The following is a 23,857-nucleotide window of genomic DNA, read 5'->3' as shown; positions in this document are numbered from 1 at the left end:
TATCTATAGCCTATGTCTATATCTGAAACGGTAGAAAATGAATACAAATTGATTACATTCTTTAAATGTTCTCAAAATGTCATTTTATCATGAATACTGGTTCTTGTTCATACTAGGTACGAGTCATAAAATGCCTATTGGGCTAATCCTTCATAACTGTCTGCATTGTGTCATTGCCAGGTGGCTGTAGATAACAAGAAGGCCTACCTGACTGACTGGGGCTTGGCAAACCTGATGGAAACTGTCTCCATGTCAACAGGAGGCAGTCACATGGGGGCTTTCTGTGGTGCATTGGGTGGTACTCCACAATATATGGCCCCAGAGTGTCTGATAGAGTGTAAGAAATGCAGCACCAGGTCTGACATGTGGTCTCTTGGCATCACTCTTCTGGAGATGTTCACAGACTCCAAGCCGTGGACATACAGCAAAGTGCAAGAACTACGTGAGCTACTTTACATAAAAAATGTTCCCCAGGCCATGTCTAAACTACAGCCAGCGCTCTATGACATTGTGATACCACTGCTACAATATGACCCCAAGTCCCGTACTAATGCCAAAGATCTGACAGCATTGTTGAAGACAAGAGTTGATCTCACCAAAAGATATGGCCATGGATGGTGAAAATATTCAACAGAATGATACAGCTGAATCAAAGTGGTGTTATATGTTGGCCTATTATTTTACAATCTATTTCATGCAATGCATTTTAACACATTGTGTCATATTAACCCTTTGTGCAGAGCCTATGTTATAACCTTTGTCACCAAAATTGTAATGACCCAGTCTTACAATCTGTTACATATCCCCATAATGCACGCCGTTCCACCATTTGAACGTTGTAATAGTCATTGAAAATGTATCTACCATAGTACCGTACTACTATGACATGACACAGAGCTTTTGTTAATGCACCACAACTTGGTAATTGCCATTCAGCAGGTTAAGTTTCCAAGTAATGTCATAGCAATGTTATGATGCGTCCCTATGGCTGGCCCATCTGCACAAAGAGGCTACTTTACCCATTTCTAGTTCATTATTATTGAGGTGTTGCAGACAAGGTTAATATAAGACAAAAGGCATCAAACAGGACCTACAAGGTCCAAAGGATCCACTTTCTCACTACATGTTGTGCACTATGCAGGACCATGTCATTCACACCCTATGTACTGCATTATGTAGAGACTGAGTAAGCATTCACAGCCATGAAGTGTTTCTAACATAACTAATACTAATGTAACTAATACAGTATAATCCCAACATGATCAAGTAGGCCTAGGGGCAGTTTGAATTATACATAGATGATATTCTGCTTATTTAGCTTTCCAACGGTGCCACATACTGTTTATGGCCAATTTGAGGATTTTGTGGCCATTTGAAATTGTGTAAATATTAAGACCCGCATGGGAGAAAAAAAACCTTATTTGGTGATTTACATTAATTCTTCCTGAGCCTAGTTTTACACATTTACCAAATATAATACAGTAGGCCCTATAACCAATGCACTCAAGAATCATGTCAGTTGTTAATCAATTGTGTCATGATTTTTTAAAATTGTTTTTGTCATACTTTTCATGTAAGTACTGTGGGGTTTTTCATTATAAATGTCAGACAGGCACTCTTGATCAGGTGAGTTTACTGCCGATTTTTATTACTGCTCCATATTGGAACAGGAGACGTCGCAGCCAGAGACATCATTCTCTGTCATATCTCTCGTCAAGAAGCCTGTTTCGCTCCTCTCTCCCCTGAGTTAAGTATCTTACCCAGCTGAATGGCCCTTTACAGATGCAAATTAGCCCAGCCCCATCTCAGAGACAGGCCCCCTTCACTCAGGTACATACTAGCCCAATACTTAACACACCGGATACTATAGATATAGTCACATACATATACATCTATATTCCTGGATATACATGTACATATACGAATCTACATAAGAATCATATAAGAATAAAATTTAACCACATAACTCTGTTTTTCAGTCTGTTCACAGAGGGTTACAATTTTTTTTTTAATCTTATATGCCTCCGTCTTCAATTCTTAAATCGTGGCGAAAACCTTCATCTTCATCTTGCAAAACCCAATTCTGCCAATTTAAGGGAAAAAGCAAGACGTAAAGGGAAAATTCCACGATGACTCCATATCAATATGGCAGTCCTGCATGTTCAGTTAAGAATTGATTTAACATGAATTCGTAACCATTCTGCATTAGAATTTTAACTGTGTAGGCTTGAGTTCAACCTACAGTACATCTCAGACTCCCTGTCAACTGTAGGCCACCTGCAACCCCTTAACCGTATTACAGTGTTACACAGTACATCGTGGTTTATGTCCCAGGTGAAAAAGTGGTTCAATTTAGTACAATAAAAGCACGACTGAAGTGTACTTAGCATGTTAAAAGTGCACTCGTACTGTTTGTGCTAAGAAAAAGTATGTTTACAATATGTTTATTTAAAGTGTACTTAAAATTAGATGTAATTAAGTTGCTCTCATATAAAGTATGCTTAGCCAACCATACCTGAAGTGGACTTGGAAGATGTTTGGCTAAAGTGTATTTAGAGGAATATAGTAACAGTGTTCTAATAGTGAACTTACTGAAAGTGTATTTTTTAATAACATATTGCAATTGCACTTTTTTAAAGTGCACAATGATTATACTTCACCCAAATGTCTTCGAAGTGTGATTTTCTATAGTGCGCTTTAAAGTGAATCGCTTTAACGTATTGCAAGTATACTTTTTCTAAGTGCACCATGATTGTACTTCACCCAAATATCTTCAAAGTGCGCTTCCACAAAGTGCATTTACCCATCATGCACCATCATGCATGTCCCATCATGCACTGCACTTCTTGGAGCTACATTTCTCAAACAGAGAGCCATTTATCTCGAAGGAATATCTTTGGTTTGCATGAAAATATTACTCATTGTTTTATTCTGCGTTTATTGTAGGTTTTAAAAAAAAAAAAAAACATGAAAAATGACCATGTTCCCACCGTCATTGCGACGGTCACGTATATGTTCTGGTTTATAGGCTTATAGGCTAACACTTGTCTTATGGTGGGAGGTAAGACAAGTAGTTATGAAACTAAGAATGGTGAATCAAAGAAAATATTCAACTGTAGGAAGATGAAACAAGACTGAGTTGAGGTGATATGTGTATCTGAAATCTCTGTGAACCTGCAATGACTGTGAATGGCAAACATGCTGTGCTTGCATATCAATGATGTGACCTGTGGACGTGGTTGATGTACAAGCTCTGAGAAACAGCATGTATTATAGTATTGCATTTATGTTATTGCATGAAGTTAATATACTTTTGTTGAACTTCAAGTAACAATAAAATGTCATAGAAGAGTACTCCAGCACACTCTTAATGCCATACGATTGCATGAAAAGCGTGTTTGGAGCATACTTTCAAAAGTATGCTTGTAGTGCCCTTAAAGTTGTCCAAAAGCGGTGCCAATTTAGCAGCCTCAGTGTGCTGCAAGTGTGCTTTAGTAGTGCTTCAGCGTACTAATAGTGCAATGAAGCGCACTTTAAATTGCAGAAAATAGTACACTTTGTACTTAGTACGGTCAAAAAAAGTACACTTTAAGTATATGGGTTTTTCACCAGGGGTATCTTTGATTAACCCATGATTCTGTTGACCATATCTACCTTTTCTTGAGTTACACTAAATATTTGACTAGTTACATTTGTCTTCACTATTTGCTTAACAATTTACTTTCTTCAAACTACCAGGAATATCCAATCATAACATTTCAGAAATACATTGCACACGTTCTGTCATCCTATCAATGAATATGAAATCACTGATGCTTGAGAAAGTGGCTAAAACAGGTTGTAATCTTGAAAGAAAAAAACGAAGTGAATTACAAAATAATATGGTATATCCTCGTAGACAAAGGTCTTGGCTTTTCAGAAATGCACAAGGCCAATCTCCCCATTTCTATTTTTTTTTTCAGAAATCAGGTTTTTCTCCGATCATACCTTGTTTTTTGTCAACACCGTCAGACACAATTAAAAGCAATAAAAAGTGTATTGATTTGGTTGCATATGTATCTGGAGTTTTTAAGTGATTGTGTGTGTTTTTTGGTTCACACATACGCCTTTAAATGTTGAAAATTCACTTTCATTCTATTTTAATACTGCTTCATGTGTTCTAATTCAAAAATATGTGCTGTCAGACGATGCTTACTTAATGCCTAAATAGATCAAACAATTTGTTGTAATTTCACAAATATTCGTGTAGGCTTAAATTTGCTATTACTTTGATAATTCAACAACTCCAAAGGAAAATTTTGTAAGGACATTCATTTAAAATGTCCAAAACTCCTTCTTACGGTGGTGACTTAAGAACTGACGGTGGTGACAGTAATCTGAAGGTGGTGAAAGTGACCAGTGTAACGGAGGCTAACTAGCACAGAGTTGGCGTGGAACGTTGGTAAAACCTCCCTCCGATAGCTTCATACAGTCTCGTGCCGTTGGGCCGAGAGACTAGTCTCTTGGCCCAGCGGTATCGTACTGTGTCTCCCATTCCGAACCGTTGTAGTTGACGAGGTCGCACGTTCGATTCCCGAGGGGGGTGAACAGGTGCAAGATGACCTCCGTCACAGTGGTGCCGCTGACCCGGGATGGGAGTGAGGTTGAAGGGGGAGAGTGTAACGGAGGCTAACTAGCACAGAGTTGGCGTGGAACGTTGGTAAAACCTCCCTCCGATAGCTTCATACAGTCTCGTGCCGTTGGGCCGAGAGACTAGTCTCTTGGCCCAGCGGTATCGTACTGTGTCTCCCATTCCGAACCGTTGTAGTTGACGAGGTCGCACGTTCGATTCCCGAGGGGGGTGAACAGGTGCAAGATGACCTCCGTCACAGTGGTGCCGCTGACCCGGGATGGGAGTGAGGTTGAAGGGGGAGAGTGTAACGGAGGCTAACTAGCACAGAGTTGGCGTGGAACGTTGGTAAAACCTCCCTCCGATAGCTTCATACAGTCTCGTGCCGTTGGGCCGAGAGACTAGTCTCTTGGCCCAGCGGTATCGTACTGTGTCTCCCATTCCGAACCGTTGTAGTTGACGAGGTCGCACGTTCGATTCCCGAGGGGGGTGAACAGGTGCAAGATGACCTCCGTCACACCTAGTTATTACCTACATTTAGCAAAGTAAATAGCCCTCAAGTCAATGACATCTAGCATAAACACTTTATTTTTGTTTACTTTATGTTTGTGCATGTGTTTTTTCTTCATTTGTTAGATACTCTAGGAAGTAGGCCTAGATTATTGAAAATGTGGCATAAACAGGTTTTAAGTTGTTCAAATCCAAAATATAGAGGTTTTGTGACAAAAAACCCTCCAAATGCACCTCAGTGGAGGCTGGAGTATAAGTTTGGGTCACAATTATTACAAACATGTCTGGTAATGTTTCATTAACCAGCACAATTTAGTAAAATATGGAACAAGATGATGAGCGGAACAAAATCTGACGGTGGTGACATCTGACGGTGTGAGACAAAAAAACACTCTTTTACATTATGCATTTTTTGCTCACATTAGCCACTTCGTTTTCGCTCTGTTTCTTAGGGGCTTCATGCCGCTTCTGAAAAAGTATATATAATTAACATTAATGTAACATGATACTATTAAAACCCCCGACGGTGTTGACAGTTTATGGTTGGGACAGTACCAGTGTCCAAACAAATTAACAAATTGAGGAGAAATTAGTAAACTTACTGGAGCTTCAGTGATGGTGAAGTATTCAGTAGAGCTAAAGGTTTGAAAAGGGGTCCTAAGTAATGACAATGACCTTGTGCATACCTGATTTTATTGTCTTTTTAAAAAAATCTGACGGTGGTGACTAATATGCTGGACACACTTTGAGCAATCAGAAAATAGTAGTAAATATTGCTTTACACGCACTATGTGCATATCTGCAGAACCACTTCAATATGGACTTTCACATCATAGTGATATTATTCAATAATATCAGTGAATTTTACATTTTAAGTCAATTGAAATGATGATGTCTGTCCTTGGGACAGCTGTTTTTACAGGGTGTTGGCAGGTTCATAGCTTACACTTAAATATTTCAAACGACTGTACATTTGTGTAACAGACCCCTGGGTCTTTACCTGGATTCATTTTGTTCATGAAAATGTAGTTTATTTTCAACAGAATTGGCAGTTTATTGCTGAGACATGTTTTGGCCGCTTTCTCAAGAATCAGTGAAATACCACACTGTTTCCACTCAGCTATTGCCCTGATTTGACCTCTAATGAAATCTTCTGTTGCTATATAATTCAGGTTTATATTGCTAGATTATCCTGATGTGTAAGCTGCAAGAATCTGACATTCTGTACATTAACTTTGAATGGTATGTCACCATGGTCTTGTTCTGTCAGAACTTATTTAACCTTCTCATCATGACATTCCTAACTGATTCATTCCGCTCATTCAAAGTTCAAACACAGATATCCAATTTCATTCACTGATATGTCCATTTTCTTTCTTGCTTCTGTCACTGCTCCATCGCTCAGTATCCACCAGTCTATTGTTCTCTTTGATATATGCAAGTGGCTTGCTGTTGCTTGTTGTGTCTCTTGTCATTAAGGTGTTAATGACCTTTAATCCTATCTTAGCTCCTTTCGCCTTTGAATATTTGTGTTCCAAAATGTTCTGCTTCGTTTGCTTTCATGTGTTAAGGATTGCTGAAGTCCTTTGAAATGAATGCATTGTCTGATGGTTTTTGTTCCTTCGGCTCCACAAGTCACTTCAAAACAGTTCCCCATTTCGACAGTAGATGTGCCCAGTCTATTGATGTTTTGTGATTATTTTATGTTTGACAAGAAATACTTTTTGCAATGTCAAGGCACTAGCATGGGTTCACCGTTTGCACCCAATTATGCTAATTTATACATGGGGCTGTGGGAGGAAAGACATATTTTCAATAACAACCCTTTTCAGAGGCATGTATGTTCTACAGAAGATTTATTGATGACATCATAATGGGCTTCTCAGGTGGTGAAGATGAACTCCTGGCATTTAAGGACTACATTAATGACACATATCCCAACTTAAAGTTTACAATGGAGTACAGCCAACAAAGTATACATTTTTTGGATTTGCTCGTCACCATTAACCAATGCGGGGGTGCACATTAAAGTGATCGGGAGTTTTCCCGGCCCAAACCATCGACGTGGCCCACGGCGATAACTAATTTTAACTTTTTTTTGTGTCACTTCTTGTGTCTTATTCTTGCATTAATATCAATTAAATTGCAACCGCCAGCTGCATCATAGTGGATTAAATAGGCTAGGTCCAGAGCCCCTTCCTAGTAAATATGTGGTTCTACTGCCATGTAAGCAGCATAATTCCCCCCGACCCCTCCCATGTGTTCAGATGGTGTGGCCCAAAACTCGTCTTTTTAAATTACACTGGCGCGAAACAGAGCGTCAGTGATGGAAAGCAGAAAGAGGGCTTAAAAAAACGAGAAAAAAGAAAGGCGGTGGCAGCCAAATTGTGTCAAATTAGGCTAACTGACATCTTCTCAAGACAAGCTGGTAGGTTACTGAAAGAGATATAGGTAATTGTCCTGGTTGTGAATTTTATCATATAACGTGGCGAGCGTTTGCAACTGTCACAACTGTCAACTTACTGTCAACTTTTAAAAATGTCACAATGTAGGCTATAGGATTATCTATGCTTTAAAGTGCATTCCTATTTCCGTAGAAGAACCGAAAACTTGTTGCTTTATGCCAGCTAACCATTTTGATTAACAGATTCCCAAACGCTAGCCTGAGTATCATCCTCCGTAGTGACCGCGCTAGCTCAATACTTTCGCTTGCTGACCACGGAGTCTGACCCTGCAGCCACCCCCGGCAGTTGGAAATTATCTCACTTAATGAGGGAATTAGCCTTTCGCAAAACCCCTCCCACAAACGGCCGCCAACCAATCCGAGCTCAGCAACGGCAACTAAGGAGTGTAGAACTTGTCGAGGTCCGTCAAAAACCTACGATTTCAGGGAGACATACAACGTGTGCCTATGGCACCGTCAGGGTCCGACACCATCTGAAGATTAATTAGGACCTCATTTTTTCACTTTCCCGAAGCAAAAACCTCAAGCGGACTGATAACAGGGATGGATTAAGCCATGTGAAGGCTATTAGCTCCAGGTGATCATATTTAAAATTAGCAGGCTAACTGTGCAATCGTCTTGTTTGCTAATATAGCCCCCTTCCCCCTTGCATTTAGCTGGCAGAAAACGTACCCTAAACAAATAATCAATGCATCGCTCAGACTTAAGGACAATATTATATGATATTATAGTATTGGATCCACGGCATTATGATTCAAATTTTATTGGGAAACTACTAGTTGCGTTGTTTAATATGCGCCAAATGCACAGCCCACGGAGCAGCCCCCACCCTCTCTCCTTCCCAGTTTGTGTCTGTGTATGCGTCGAGTGTGACAGCAAAAAAAGTAACACTGAAATGGGGCTGCGCTTGTTCCAACCTTGTTATGAAGATATTAACTGTCAACTAAAACCATTAAAGTGAACAGAAGAGAAACGCCCAGTGTGACTGCCCAAGAGCTGCGCAGTGTCAGTGCCGAAAGCCCGTCAAAGGTCTTGGCGGACGGCAATGTCCCAGTTTACACCAAGCACTATCAAATGTCCTGGTTACAGACATCACATCGCACAAGTTGTTGTATTTCAGTTGAATATGTAAGAGGGCTTGGGGAGGGGCTTAGACTATCAGCGAGCCTATTGGCTGTTCAGATACTGAACGAATATCTGAATTCCAACTGCCAGGGGTGGCTGCAGGGTCAGACTCCGTGGTCAGCAAGCGAAAGTATTGAGCTAGCGCGGTCACTACGGAGGATGATACTCAGGCTACCCAAACGCTTCATCATGCTTTATTTGTAGCATACCACCAGCGTGCACAGGTTGACGCAATAGGCATATTAGACTCTAGCCTATGCAAATAGGCTATAACGTGGCGATGTTTGCAATGTCAAATCAACTGTCAACTTACTGTCAGCTGTTAAAATGTCACAATGTAGGCTTTATGGCCTATGCTATGGTTGAAGTGTATTCCTAATTTCATAGAAGAACCGAAAACGTGTTGCTTTACATTAGGCTACATTCCATTTGATGAGGAGAGTTGCCGAACGCTTCATTACGCATTGCCTTGCATTACTACCGGCGCGCACTATCAGTTATTAACGCAATGGATATATCAAAACAGGGGGTAGGCTATTACATTTGTTGTTAAATAGGCTATTTGTTATTAAATGCACATCAAACATGCTGTTTACATAATTTATAAGTGCTGTATACCAATATTGCTCTTGGTTCGCGCGCACAGGGACAGTTTAGTTGTCTTTCTAAAAATTAATTACTGGAGAGTTTGCACGTTCTATCCGCGGAATAAGCATCGTGAAATCCCTCAGCGAATGACCATTCATTGTAATGTGAGCCGAGACCAGGGCCGGTTCTGGCTTATTTGGCGCCCAAGGCGAGTTTGAGTTCTGGCGCCCCCCCCCCCCCCCCCCTTTTTTTTTTATACCTTACAGAACACAAGAGTAATACCGGTAGTAAGCTTAACTAAATAGCATCAAGAACAATAACTGTTTTGCATCAAATGGATTTTGGACAGCCGACCAACACATCAGATTGAGTCGCATGAAAGTACCTTCACTGTGTGGTGTCTTGGATGTAATGGTGGTGGTGCCCCCAACCCCAGATGAGAGGGAGGTTATCAATGTGTTTGAATTGTAAAATGGAATTGAAATGCCAGGAGAGTGGTACAGTACATTTGCATGCCAAATGCATGTGTAGACAATAGGCCTACCAAGGAGGTCTGCATTGATAGCCTATCTACACTACCTACAGCATCACAAAGCATGGCAGCATAACAATTTTAATAAGCTACACATTTGTGCTGTCTATGATTCCAAACCAATTTCATTTCTGTAGCCTACTGGAAATAGTGGTGCATTTGTGAGTAGGAGAATGAGAAGGGGGCTATCTATGTGTTTGAACCGGAGGGACAGGGTGAGAGAAAGGGAGAAAAGCTGTCACGCTTTTGAATTTCATTATATACAAAATATAGTAAATAGCCTCACTTGTCTGCAATACTACATCACTCAGCATGAAAACATGCTGTGCATGGTTCTCTTACATTAATGTAGGCCTAGCCTATATGTCATTCTGGTCTGGAAACAATGTTTTTTAAGCTTACAGCAAGCAGGTAATTCATTCAAGTGGATGGAAGGAGATATGGCAGCTAAACTTGTTTTAAACATGGCACCAGTCTTACTTTACACTGCTGGTCAACCTAAGCAAGTATTATGATGTCAGGTGGGTGTTAGTGAGTAGAGATGATAAAAAACCCGGAGGATCCGGTTGGAGAGCCGGGTAAAGACCTCACCCGAACAGACCGGATGGCTGTCGTGCATTGATCCGCCAAAGGCGGGTCAGACGGCATTTCATTAATATGTCAACAAAATGGCAGTTACAGCGCGAGAAATTGTGAAACCGGAATATATCCTCTTTAGTTGACTACAACAGCCATTCTCTAATCTCCCTAGTATGCTGTTCAGTCACGAACACTCACTGAGTAAAACTGAACCAACTCCCGCCTCGTCATTCATCGAGCCTGTTTGATCCGTCCAGCCTATGTTGTGGCCAATTGAGTGTTTGAGTCGCGGATCCCCGCTCCCTATGCGTGTGCTTCTGACTCTGTTGAGGTCTACATTTTAATGTTAATAGTGCTCTGCCAACGCTTTAACATCTCAGTCTGTAGGCTACTCTTAGGGAAAGTATAGTCTACAGACGTGACTCGATCACTCACTGCGTTACAGCGTAGGCTACAGTCTTTAAAGCCACTGCTGCCGTCACTCCCCTCGTCCGAGTCACTCAGCAGCGGCGCCCTCGGCGACTCGGTGAGACGAATCCTGACTGAGTTGTTGGTAGCAGCGAATCCCCTACGGATCGGATCAATCGCTTAAGTTTCGTTTTTGCCAGGAGTGTGTGAGTCGCAAGGCAACTCGGCAGCGGAAGCGAGTGGTCATCTGCTGCTCGCCTCCTGACTGTCCCTGCTCAACTAGACTTCTGCTCCCAAATGTTTGACTTTTAGTCTTAAATACAAACACACACATTATTTATTGCAAAATCAGGAACATGCCGTTTGCTGCCAAAGGCTGTTCGAGTTGTGGTTGCATGTTTAGTGAGGAGACCCAGGTGGGTCGGATCGCAGCATGAGTTTAGGAACTGTTACATTCATAAAGTGAGTTTTGTTGATCAAACTGTCTTACTCTTTGATTTATCAACGTGAATTGATAAATGGAACAACAAAGGCGAGGCGCATAGCTACTTAACGGCAGAAACGTTTTAAAAAAATACATTATTATTATTTATTTTAAATAAGTGATCCGATTGATCCGTCTAATCCGGGTACCCTCCTTGGAATGATCCAATCAATCCGGACGCCTCAAAGATTCGAGTTAAGCACCTCTATGTCTTAGTGAGTAGGCTACTAACAGCTACTTTACTGGATTTCATTGCTTGGCATACTTGGCTAATGTTAGCATGCTAACTAGCGATTTCTCAGATCAAAAGCAAAGCTCGTTTTCCCTCTAATTCCAAACAGTAGCCTCATAACTATTAGGCTTTACATTACCACAAACGGTTTCTGATTAAACCACATACTTCCAAAACACCCTCTGCAACTCCTGCATCATGCAATGACTGGTTTAATGAGAACATAACAATTCTCCACCCAGCAGAGCAGCTTTGCTGTTCTCGCTTGCCCTCTGTCTCTCGAATGAGTCTCCAAATTCAAAATAGATCGGACGCTGTCACTCGTCCCGCCCCCTTTCTCAGGACTGTCTGTTTATTGGTTCACAGACTTCCCAGAGACAGTTGAAAGCGATATTACTATTGGCTGAGGGGCGCTTTGCCGTGAGGAGCGCTTTCGCCACGCTTTGTTGATTGCGACGTCATAAAAAAACCTCCATATCGCAAAATTACGCATCGGAGAGCGCCATTTCGGCGCCCCTTCTTCACATTGCGCTCTAGGCGACCGTCTAGCCGGCCTATGCTTATAACCGGCCCTGGCCGAGACCCTTCACGACCGCGGGAGTCTATTCTATTTTCAAGTTGCAATGCCACGAATACATGCAGACACATTCGCATCCCGTGCTTGCAGTGTGTAGGGCCTATCCTCAGCGAAGGGAATCCTTACATTTGCCGTTTTTGATAGACAGTTTGAAAGTCGCCGTCATGCTCTGCAACTGTAGCCTATTTCGTCTCGCTGTTAGCGTGCAGCATTTCAACAGGTGCGCAAACATCAACTCAATATGAAATGTCCTCTTTCGCCTATGGAATGCTTTCTAGCATCAGCGCAGCAGATGATCCAGATGAGGGCAGGAGTAGGGCCAGGTAGAGGAAGAGAGTTAGTCAAAATAGATGTTTATGATGATAGGCCTATGGAATATGGCATAGTCTACAGAAGAAAACCATGATATGTGTAGGGTAAAACGTGTAGATGATTTAACAAAGCCATAATTAAATAAGTAAACAAATAGGCCTAAGTGAATGAAAGGACAGGCTGTATGCAGAATGCAATAGGCATGGAGCCCAGGACAACAGTGGAAACGGGTAGCAGGATTTAAGATGAACTAGGCCTAATTGCTGAAAATGCATCAAAATAAGACCAAATGAAACATGCAACCACTGTTTAATCAATAATTGTCTATGAAGCCTACATTACTTTTTAATAGTTAATTAAAATATTTAGGCATACATTTAATTTAATTGTTACATTTAATAATAGGCCTAGCGACTGGGAAGTCAGATGCTAAGAGGGAGGCGTGCATTTTGTCCTCCGTATCAGAGTGGCCTGAATTTGAATTAAATTCCCGGCCTGAGAAAAGGGTCCACTCCGGGCCTGCCATTAACAGTGACGGAAGGCTAGATACCTCCATATTTCGTAAAGAGACCGACAGAAATTCTATCTTACATGCCAGTAGCTTCCACCCTGACCACCTGATTGATAATGTACCCTATGGGCAATTTATCAGACTGAGAAGAATATGTAACAATGAAGAAGATTTTACGGTGAAAGCACAGGAAATGTCTGAACGAATTCAAAGAAGGGGATATAGCCAGTCTCTTATTGATAAAGGCCTACACAGAGCCAAGCAAAAGGACAGAAATGCTCTGTTACCACAACCTTCCCAACACAGCAAAGATAACAGTCATTTTTGTTTCCCAGTATTCACCTGCTTCTAAGCACGTCAAAAAGATAATAAATAAGCATTGGAAAATACTGGAGTGTGACCCGAATTTGAACCATCTAGCTGCCAGCAAACCACGCTTCTGCTTTAAAAGAGGTAAAAATATTAGAGACGCTGTGGTAACCTCCATGTACCAGCAACCCACACACCAAAGTTGGCTCTCCCAACCAGTGGTGGGTAATCACAGATGCGGGAGATGTGCACATTGTGCAAATACAGTGAACACTAAAACATTTGCCCATCCTCACTCAGGTATGAAATACACCATTAAGGACTTCATCAATTGCTCTACCACTCATGTCATATATGTGCTCACATGCCCTTGTGGACTCATGTATGTTGGTCAGACGAAGCGAAATCTGAAATTAAGAATTGCTGAGCATAAGGCTGCTATTAGGAATAGCAATTCTGATTACGCAATCGCTCGTCATTACAGAGACCGTGGTCATGGTTCTGCTGCCTCCCTTAGGTTTGTGGGCATTGAAAAGGTGCCACCAAATCCTAGGGGCGGCAACAGAATCAAGCAACTTTTAAGGAGGGAAGCGTACTGGATTAATGAACTGTCAACTATTGAACCATTGGGACTGAATGAAGCACAGGACTTGAGTTGGTTTTGGAAATAGTGTGTAAATATGTTGGTGTATGGAAATTGGGCAGATTTTCAACTTTTAACATTTGGACTAACTGAAATGAAATGACTGTAATTGAGTATGGGTTTTACTGATGGTCTTTTTGATATAATGTTGTCTACACTGGATGGTATTGCTCTGCTTTTCTATTGTAAATAGTTCTATGTATTATATGTATTATATGTTGCGAGGGGGTGGCCGCAGCAGGTTGGCAGCAGGTTGGCAGCAAAAGCATCGCAAAACAGAATAAGTATTTCAATATATATTGTACACCAAAATAAAACCGAAATAAGCCCAACAATATTCCTATAGTTAAGAACCACATTATATTAGGCCTATTACTGAACTGCATTAAATTGCCAATTGGACACTGACACACAGACATAGATAGACTACGGTTGTGAAAGGGGATGGACAGTAAAATAGAGAAAACATCCTTACTGATTTTCTATATAACTGGGGTTCCGTGAGGGTGTGTTGCCTCCGCTGGGATAATGGAGGTCTGTGGAGTGAATGGAGGAGGAGGTGATACTTTCTCCAGCTGGTGTCAACCTTCATGGACCTCCTGGTGTCTCATGCCCTCTAGTGGCCAATAAGCATCATGACGGCATCTACAGTCACAACAATGAGCCACCACAGAATGGTGACTCCTACTGCAGTACAGGTTACTCTCAGCAGCGCATTGCTGTGTGTGTGTGTGTGTGTGTGTGTGTGTGTGTGTGTGTGTGTGTGTGTGTGTGTGTGTGTGTGTGTGTGTGTGTGTGTGTGTGTGTGTGTGTGTGTGTGTGTGTTAGAGAGAGAGAGAGAGAGAGAGAGAGAGAGAGAGAGAGAGAGTGTGTGTGTGTGTGTGTGTGTGTGTGTGTGTGTGTGTGTGTGTGTGTGTGTGTGTGTGTGTGTGTAGGTGCAGCATGTGGTGGTGTGTGTAAGTTAATTGCTGCCTAGTTCATGCCTGACAGCCCCATGAGGGTGAAGAACCGCAGACTGCAGGACAAACTAAAGAGACTCAAGGAGGAGCTCAGGTCACTGCACACTCACTAAGTTATCATTCTTATGACTTTGACCCATCAAATACACTCATTTGGTATACTTATCACTCTCTAAGCCAGGGATTCTTAACCTTTTTGACGTCGAGGCCCATTTTTCACAAGTGCACAGTGTCCCGTGGCCCATATTAACCATATATTATATTATATTATATTATATTATATTATATTATATTATATTATATTATATTATATTATATTATATTACATTATATTATCAGAGATGTATAAAGCACTGGAGAAAAGTAGTGGAGTAGAAGTACTAGTATCATCTTGTCAAATGACTTGAGTAAAAGTCAAAAGTAACCTTTCCTTACCTTACTCAAGTAGAAGGACAAAAGTATTCAAAATGTGTTGTACTTAAGTAAAGCAAGTAGAAGTATTGCAAGTTTTGCTACTTGAGTAAAAAGTAGAAGTAGAAGTAAAAGTACTGCATTAAAAAAAATGGGGGGGGGGGGTCAGTCAAAAGTTTGAATACCATTTGGTTTATTAGAGCTCTGTACAATAAGTCTCTTATGAAGTGCAAATGCCATTATGGTTTGTTATTAAAACAGCTTTGTAACACAAGTTACAAGGGCAGGCAGAGCAGACACTTCATACGAAATGAATTCTCTTTTTGTCCCTCAAAGGAGAACATTGAATCTAAATAGGGCCAGGGATGGCAGCCGTCATCCTCCTCCTCCTCGCCGCAATGTGAGTTGGTTGATGTTGATGGCGATACCTCGTCTACCTCATCCATCTTGCCAACATGCCAGTGTCAATGCCAACTGAGCCTCACTGACCGCGCCAAAAGACATGCGCGACAATGCGATCTGGTTTTATTTCCCTACCATTGCATCGCCCACTGACCGTGAACACATTCCATCTTATCTGGTGATGACAGAGCCATCTAGCGCTCGGGCATAGAAACGAGTAACGAGTAACGAGTAACGAAAGCAGCACATGAAAAATATATCGGAGTAAAAGTATTAATTTCATCAGAAAAATGTAGTGGGGTAAAAGTACAAGTATGAGGAAAAAAATATTACTCAAAAAAGTACAGATACTGCAGTTTAGTACGTAAGTACAGTACTTCGTTACTTTTACTTCGTTACTATACATCTCTGTATATTATATTACAGTATATTACCGGTATATTATATTATATTATAATATGATAGGGATAGCCCTGTGTTAATTAATGTTAATGTTAATCTCTCCAAAGTATTGAACTGAACTCGTACTTTTTCACACTAACTTCCAGACATTTGTCATTTTGGGCTACTTAGTCCTGGACCATCCATGTAGACCCGTTCGCAATTTTGAGTTGGGGGCGTTTCTCACTGGAATTGAGTTAGTGGGTTCCTAGACATTAAAAATCATGGAGGTGCTCGTCCACCATAGTGCCAGATTTTTCACAATATGGCCGCCAAATATGGCCGCCATCGCCTATGACAAAAACCTGTGTTTTTTACTTTTAAACTGTTTATACACATGCCACACATCAATTCTGACCCGTTTTTGGAGAGGAAATCATTTCTGACAATTTCATGAGGAGAATGTGTGATTGTGACCTTAAAAGGTCATTGCCAAGGTCAAATTTGCTATTCTGAAGAATGTCAATAGACTTTCATTGTAAAAATGAGAAACAAATTCTCAATTATGGTATGAGGAGTTATTTGCTGATATTGCCATGATTATTTTGTGTCAGTATAGTGTCAGTATAGTCCTTAAAAGGTCAAGGTCAAGGTCATGTTCCAGGGGCCTCATTTATCATCAGTTCGTAGAATGTCTTCTAAAGTGTGTCTTACGAGTGAAATTTAGAATGTTCGCAAGTACAGAAAAATCGGTATTTATGAAACGTGCGTTGGCTGTTCCTGCGCACACGTCTGCATGATAAATCCCACACCTTCCAAATCACTGTGCACGCGCACATTCGGGGTAATTTGCATCCCGAAACGCCTCCAAGTAGCCATATATGGTATTAAAATATATTCAAATGCCATGTGAATTCGAAGGCGCCACCCTGTTTGGACACACATGAACACACGCGGACACACGCGCCAGTCGAAGCGCTGGCGGGAAGTGTGGAGATCGAAACACTTCCGCAGCAGAAGTGGAGGTGCTTTCGACAGGAGGAGGACAGTGTTTCAAAATAAGTAAAAGAAGGAGACACACATGGACGAAAACACTGTAAAATAGCACACTGTCATACTCCATTGTCATTCAAAGCAAACTGTACCTTGCACGGTCAATATTATTTGCAATTTCGTGTTTCTTCCACTCGCACGCATGGTCTGAGGTGTGCGTAGATTTAGGCACATTTCTACGTTCAAGTACACGTTCATAAATCCCATACTTTGCTCAGGAATGATCGCACGCACGCTTTACGCACAGATCTGTGCCTAAGAACGCTTGATAAATGAGGCCCCAGGTCTTTTCCCTATTCTGAAGAACTCGGCCATGTGCTTGCCTATTAGGTCATTATTAAGAATAAGGAACAGCCACTATAAATGTAAACCTAACATTTCCACACAGTCAGAGGACAGGACAGCACATGCACTGCAACAGTCAACACAGAGAGGAGCCCCCACTAGAAGAGGAGAAGTGTGTCAGAGATCACAAGAGTACACAACTTCACTGCCTCTTTCAAATGCTTGTGCATAAGATTCAACGCGGAATAAGGCGAACACCATTGCATATGATGCTTCCCACACAGCAAAAGCCTTCACATCAAGAACCTTCTCGCAACTTTTCACAGGATTGGTTCATGTTCAAGCTACCAGACAATCAGATCTGACCAGTCTTCTTGCTAGCTATATTGTGGAAAGCTCGAAAAACTGACAGAAAACCATACCTAGCACTTACAAGGGAGGATTATACATCCATTATACATGGGGGCGTCTGTGGCCTAGTGGTTAGAGAGTTGGTCTTTCAATCTAGGGGTTGCAGGTTCGAATGTCCCCTGACCTCTCCCTACATCTCCATCCATAGCTGAAGTGCCCTTGAGCAAGGCACCTAACCTCACATTGCTCCAGGGCCTGTGACCAATACCCTGAAAAATAATAACGGTAAGTCGCTTTGAATAAATGAAAGCGTCATCTAAGTGTAATGTAATATACATTGTAGAGATGCACTGGATGCGGTTCCGGATCCGGTAAAGGCAGGATAATAGGGTTTTTCACAGGATCCGGAGCAGTGGATCCGGTATCCGGCAGTTGCCTAAAAATCAGGATCTGATGCATCTCTAGTTTTTACGCAGCCTAGGCTTTTCAGTCAGTCTTTCACAACCCCAATCACTGCATGGAGTGAAAGCCCTTTGGAAGTGGCCGTTGCAGGCAGTTTGTCAGTAAGCCAATGAGTCTAAAAAATAGTTTGAGCCAACGTAATAAAAAGGGCCCACGTGTGCGAGTAGACTATGTGTTTCAACCCTTTCGTAGGATCCGGTATCCGGTTCCGGATCCGGCAGGATCTTAAGCAGTGGATCCGGTATCCGGCAGGATCCTAAAAATCAGGATCCGGTGCATCTCTAATACATTGGCAGGCATCCAGCTCTGATTATGCTGACAAATCATCACTTTCTGGTACCAAGGGTTCGCACTATGCAGCCTTATTACTGTTTCCAGATGCCTCAGTGAACAGACACCTTCAAAAGTCTCCAGTGTCGGGCACAGAATTAGGCCAAGCTGATGATATACTGCAGAGGAATTTACCATGCCAAGAGGTACCTGATCATGCAAAGCCAGTGGTTCGACCTGCCCTACCACCAGACATGCTGCTGCATCCTGAAAACAAACAAGCAACATTACTGCATGTTGCCACTGGAAAGCAGGAAAGCATGAATTCTTGATCAGCCTGATTCGCTCTGGTGTGTCAGGAGGAGACCTTTTGATGCAGGCTGCTGTACACACACTTGTCTCATCTGCTGTTGTGTCAATGATGCGTGCTGGCTTCCTTCCTATAATACCAAGACCCATTACTGAGTGTGCCACTGTCAGACACTGCCTATCCAACTTCCAGTGTTCGCAGGCAGATGATCCAGGCATCAATGGCAATTTGGTGTGATGAAACCTGCATGAGACGGAGCACTTCAAGGATCTCTTCCACTGTATTGGCCCTTTCCATTGGACGCATGTTATTCTCAGATATCAGGGAAAATTGCCTCGAGGTTCTGGCCTAGATAATGCATTGATGCATGTCTCTCCAGTGGGAGGTATTCTGGACTCACAAGGACAAGGCAGACTGTCCAGTGCTTGCACAGGTACAGGCATTGCACACTTCACTGGCTTCAAATTAACGTTGCCCAGAATTTGAGTTTGAGGCCTTGACTGAGCAAGTGGAGAGCTTGAATCAAGACAAGTCAGAGCTCTGCCAATTCTTTGAAGTTTGGCGGCCATCATTAAAAATGCTGTTGTCTCTGAAAGAGAAGGAAAATAGATCAATATGAGGCTACCATAACGTCCTATGCCAATCTTTGCAGAACGTAACGTAATGAGCAGCATTTAGAGAGTATGCAAGGGTCATGGAGGAGAGTTTGTAGTAGGAGCCACACGCAATGTTAATGTTGCAGCAAAATTTGAGTTCTTTCCATCAGATTAGAATGATCACTGATGTCCTCAACTTTCTCACCAACAACACCACTTTGAAGCGGACAGAATACCACCTCCAACATGCACTGAGCACCGCTCCGTGCCTTACATTCAACTGAAATGTGTAATTGTTGCTAGACTTTGTGGTGGATCCGCAGAATCCATACTCATTGACCGTTAATGCGCCCGTTCCACTGCACAATCTGCTCAGCAACCAGGTTGTTAACAGGAGTGTTGCACCTCGCCTGCGCAACCGTCTCCAAAGCTTGTTTTCAGCTTATACTGGCAGGATAGGTTAGTTCTCAAGAACATAAGATAAGTGGAACTGTTTCAAAAAGGAATCTTCTGCAGTACAAAGATCAGTCATAGAAGACACTAGCAATCATTGTAAAGGAGCAGAAGTTGGTCTCATCTAAAGACATAGCTGAGGCACATAGGAGGATGGACATTGCTGAGGAACGGGGCATGAGTATTCATCAGATCTTATGATGTCCTTTCAGCATCACCCCTGTTAGATGGTGACCTTCTGTTGGTTGTTAACAAGTCAAAGCTTGTCAGTGAAATTGAGCCTCACCTTAATCTCACCCAATGAAGCTCTGAGTCTACTTATTGCCCTCATGTTCGGGTAGACTTCATGTCAAAGATCCGTCATATGCCTCTGGCAGAATTTAGGTGCTGTCATCATTGCCATCATCAACTCAGCAGTATCCCTCTGCTGACATCCAGAGCTCATCCATCTTGTGACTCCTACATTGAGATGTCATTGAAGGAAGGTGAACGCATGCTGTGTACCAACTCAACAACAGCCGTTGACATCATTGGCGTGAACGGACTAACACCCATTCCTCACCAACTTGATAAATTCCGGGCCTCTGTGGAGAACAAGTGAAATCTCCAATTGTTAGTTCCAGACATGATTTATCATCAAACCAGAGGCAATACTACAGCCCTGTTGTTCTTGATGATGAGATGCTACCAGCAAAGTCAGCTGATGGTGAAGAGATTCAAGAACTCTTGAACTGTGTTGATGAGGCTTAGGCCAGGTTGCTGGTGCATGTTGAGTGGGCTGTTCGTGTGAAGCAGTGCAGAAAAGTTGTTATAGACTCAAATGATACAGACACATTTGCATTGCTTCTCCACTACAGCCCATATTTCCAGGAACTTGGTATGCAGGAGATTTGCCAGCAGTATGGCACTGGCTAGATGCGGAGAATGCTTCCCCTCCATCAATTAGTCTCTCATCTTGGACCATCACTGACAAAAACTGTGATCAAAGAACATATCCTGTAAGGAGATGATTGCATGAGTAGGGGGGTTGCATGAAGTTGGGACTAAACATGCAGCCATGGTTTCTGATCCAGTCCAGTACTTGCTATCTTTGGAGTGGCCAAAATATTGACCGAGCAAGATGCAACATTGGCTGGACAGTACTTGGTGCGTGTCTGGGCTGGGGCCAGATCAACCACAACAGCTGTAATATTTGATGATCACAGAGTATAAATGTACAGCATTGGTGATGGAATCAATGCACTTCCTCCCATCAATAGTGCTATAATAGGGCACATTCACAGAGGGGTATTTCTAGTTCATAGAGTCTGCAACATACTTACTTCTCCTCTAGTGGGGGCTCCTCTCTGTGTTGACTGTTGCAGTGCATGTGCTGTCCTGTCCTCTGACTGTGTGGAAATGTTAGGTTTACATTTATAGTGGCTGTTCCTTATTCTTAATAATGACCTAATAGGCAAGCACATGGCCGAGTTCTTCAGAATAGGGAAAAGACCTGGAACATGACCTTGACCTTTTAAGGACTATACTGACACTATACTGACACAAAATAATCATGGCAATATCAGCAAATAACTCCTCATACCATAATTGAGAATTTGTTTCTCATTTTTACAATGAAAGTCTATTGACATTCTTCAGAATAGCAAATTTGACCTTGGCAATGACCTTTTAAGGTCACAATCACACATTATCCTCATGAAATTGTCAGAAATGATTTCCTCTCCAAAAACGGGTCAGAATTGATGTGTGGCATGTGTATAAACAGTTTAAAAGTAAAAACAGGTTTTTGTCATAGGCGATGGCGGCCATATTTGGCGGCCATATTGTGAAAAATCTGGCACTATGGTGGACGAGCACCTCCGTGATTTTTAATGTCTAGGAACCCACTAACTCAATTCCAGTGAGAAACGCCCCCAACTCAAAATTGCGAACGGGTCTACATGGATGGTCCAGGACTAACTGATGAGGTCGGTGTAAGCTATCAAATACATTCACTTGGCATACTTATCACTCTAACCAATCAAATACACCCACTTGGCATACTTATGACTTTGACTCATCATAAACACTCACTTGGTATACTTATTACTTTGACCCATTATATAAATCCTTATAGGGATTAAAAGTTTAATTACCGTTAATCACTGTCCAGAGTCAGCTTATTTGAGTCATTGAGTCACATATCGTATTCAGATTTGTATCAACTGTTGGCATTCTGTGATGAAAAACATTCTCATCAGCGAGCTTATTTAAACAGCATTTTTTCATGACGGCGTAGATTTTGAGACAGGCATGCCACAGGCACCGCACAAACCATGTAATCCTACATTGTGTGCACAAAGAACTTGGATCTAACAAGGAGCGAATGTCAGGTACTTTATGGGAAACAGTCAATAGGGGGTGTTTTGAGTCCGTTTTGAGTCAAATCTGCCATTCTGGAGTGACCAAGCAGTCACGTATGCCATTCTGGAATGAACAGTAGCCGTACCAAAGTACATGAATGAACGCTCGGCTAGGCATAATATGGCTAGCTACTTTGACAACTTTAGCCTTATAATAACTAACTAATGCACTGATTGTGCCGAAAAAACACATTAGATGGTATAAGCATTCGTAAATTAAGAATTTCCCATAGCTTTTTTACCATATTATGTAGAAATTGTGTATACATTTCCAATGCATTCCGATGTAATTTGACCAATGTTCATTCCAGAATGGCGGCCACACCAGAAAATCATGGGGCCAACTGTTGCTATGAGGCCTTCACTCCTTGTTAGATCCACGTTCTTTGATGTGCAGATGTGCTTTTCGAACATAATAAATGCTTTGCGATACTAGCTACCTAATGTGAGTTGCGCTGTGTGTCGCTCATGACTATCCCTTCAATAATAATATGATTGTCCCGTAACAACTCCTGCCACAAGTAGGCTATCCACCACCACCACGGGTCCCCTGATGTTGTGACCGTTTTATAGGATATTTTCATATCTCATCATCATATTTCATATAGCATTAGGCTAAGTTTAGGCATGGTTTTGGTCTGGGCACAATTTTGCTGTTCTTGGTAAAAGTAAAGCAAAATAAACATTACTTTAGCCTACTGACAGGTTAGCAGGTTTTGGTCACGGCACAGCATAGCATTTTCGTGTTTAGCAACAGAAATTCACTGTGGCAACACCGCAGACACGGCGGGAAAACTATGCAAATCTTGTCACTTAACAAAAGTGTTTTTCCGCTGCATTTGAGGACCACGACTTAACTTGCAAAGGTGTCGCACATCAACGCGGAATGTACTGGCATGAGATACGCCTATGCATGCTCCCAGTCTAGAGGGAGAGAGAGAGAGAGAGAGAGAGAGAGAGAGAGAGAGAGAGAGAGAGAGAGAGAGAGAGAGAGAGAGTAATTATTTATGTGTGAGTGATTGCTGCAAATAGTTGCTTGAATTTGTGCTATGTGCATGGTGTGTGCATGCTGTGTGTGTGTGTGTGTGTGTGTGTGTGTGTGTGTGTGTGTGTGTGTGTGTGTGTGTGTGTGTGTGTGTGTTGTGTGTGTGTGTGTGTGTGTGTGTGTGTGTGTGTGTGTGTGTGTGTGTGTGTGTGTGTGTGGAAGGAAGTGTTTGTGTGTGTGTGTGTGTGTGGTGTGTGTGTGTGTGTGTGTGTGTGTGTGTGTGTGTGTGTGTGTGTGTGTGTGTGTGTGTGTGTGTGTGTGTGTGAGTGCGTGCATGTGTGTGTGTGTGTGTCCCTTGTCTCATCTGCAGGGATGCTTGGGGCTGATGACGCACTTCACTCCATGGCCATTGTTGCTGCTCAGCGCACTGACGTCCACACACACATGCAAATCATACTGAAGCACAACATAGAGGACCCAGCCGGCTGAGGTGATAGTCTGGCCTTAACAAAACACACTCAGAGAGAGAGAGAGAGAGAGAGAGAGAGGGAGAGAGGGAGAGAGAGAGAGAGACTCTAGGCAACCTGTGTGACACAGTCAAACCTTGACAAAACACACAAGCAAACAAGAGGGAGAGGGGGTGAGGGAGGAGTG

Source organism: Engraulis encrasicolus, chromosome 23, assembly GCF_034702125.1.
Source record: "Engraulis encrasicolus isolate BLACKSEA-1 chromosome 23, IST_EnEncr_1.0, whole genome shotgun sequence".
NCBI classification, from domain to species: domain Eukaryota; kingdom Metazoa; phylum Chordata; class Actinopteri; order Clupeiformes; family Engraulidae; genus Engraulis; species Engraulis encrasicolus.
This window is presented reverse-complemented; position numbering follows the sequence as displayed.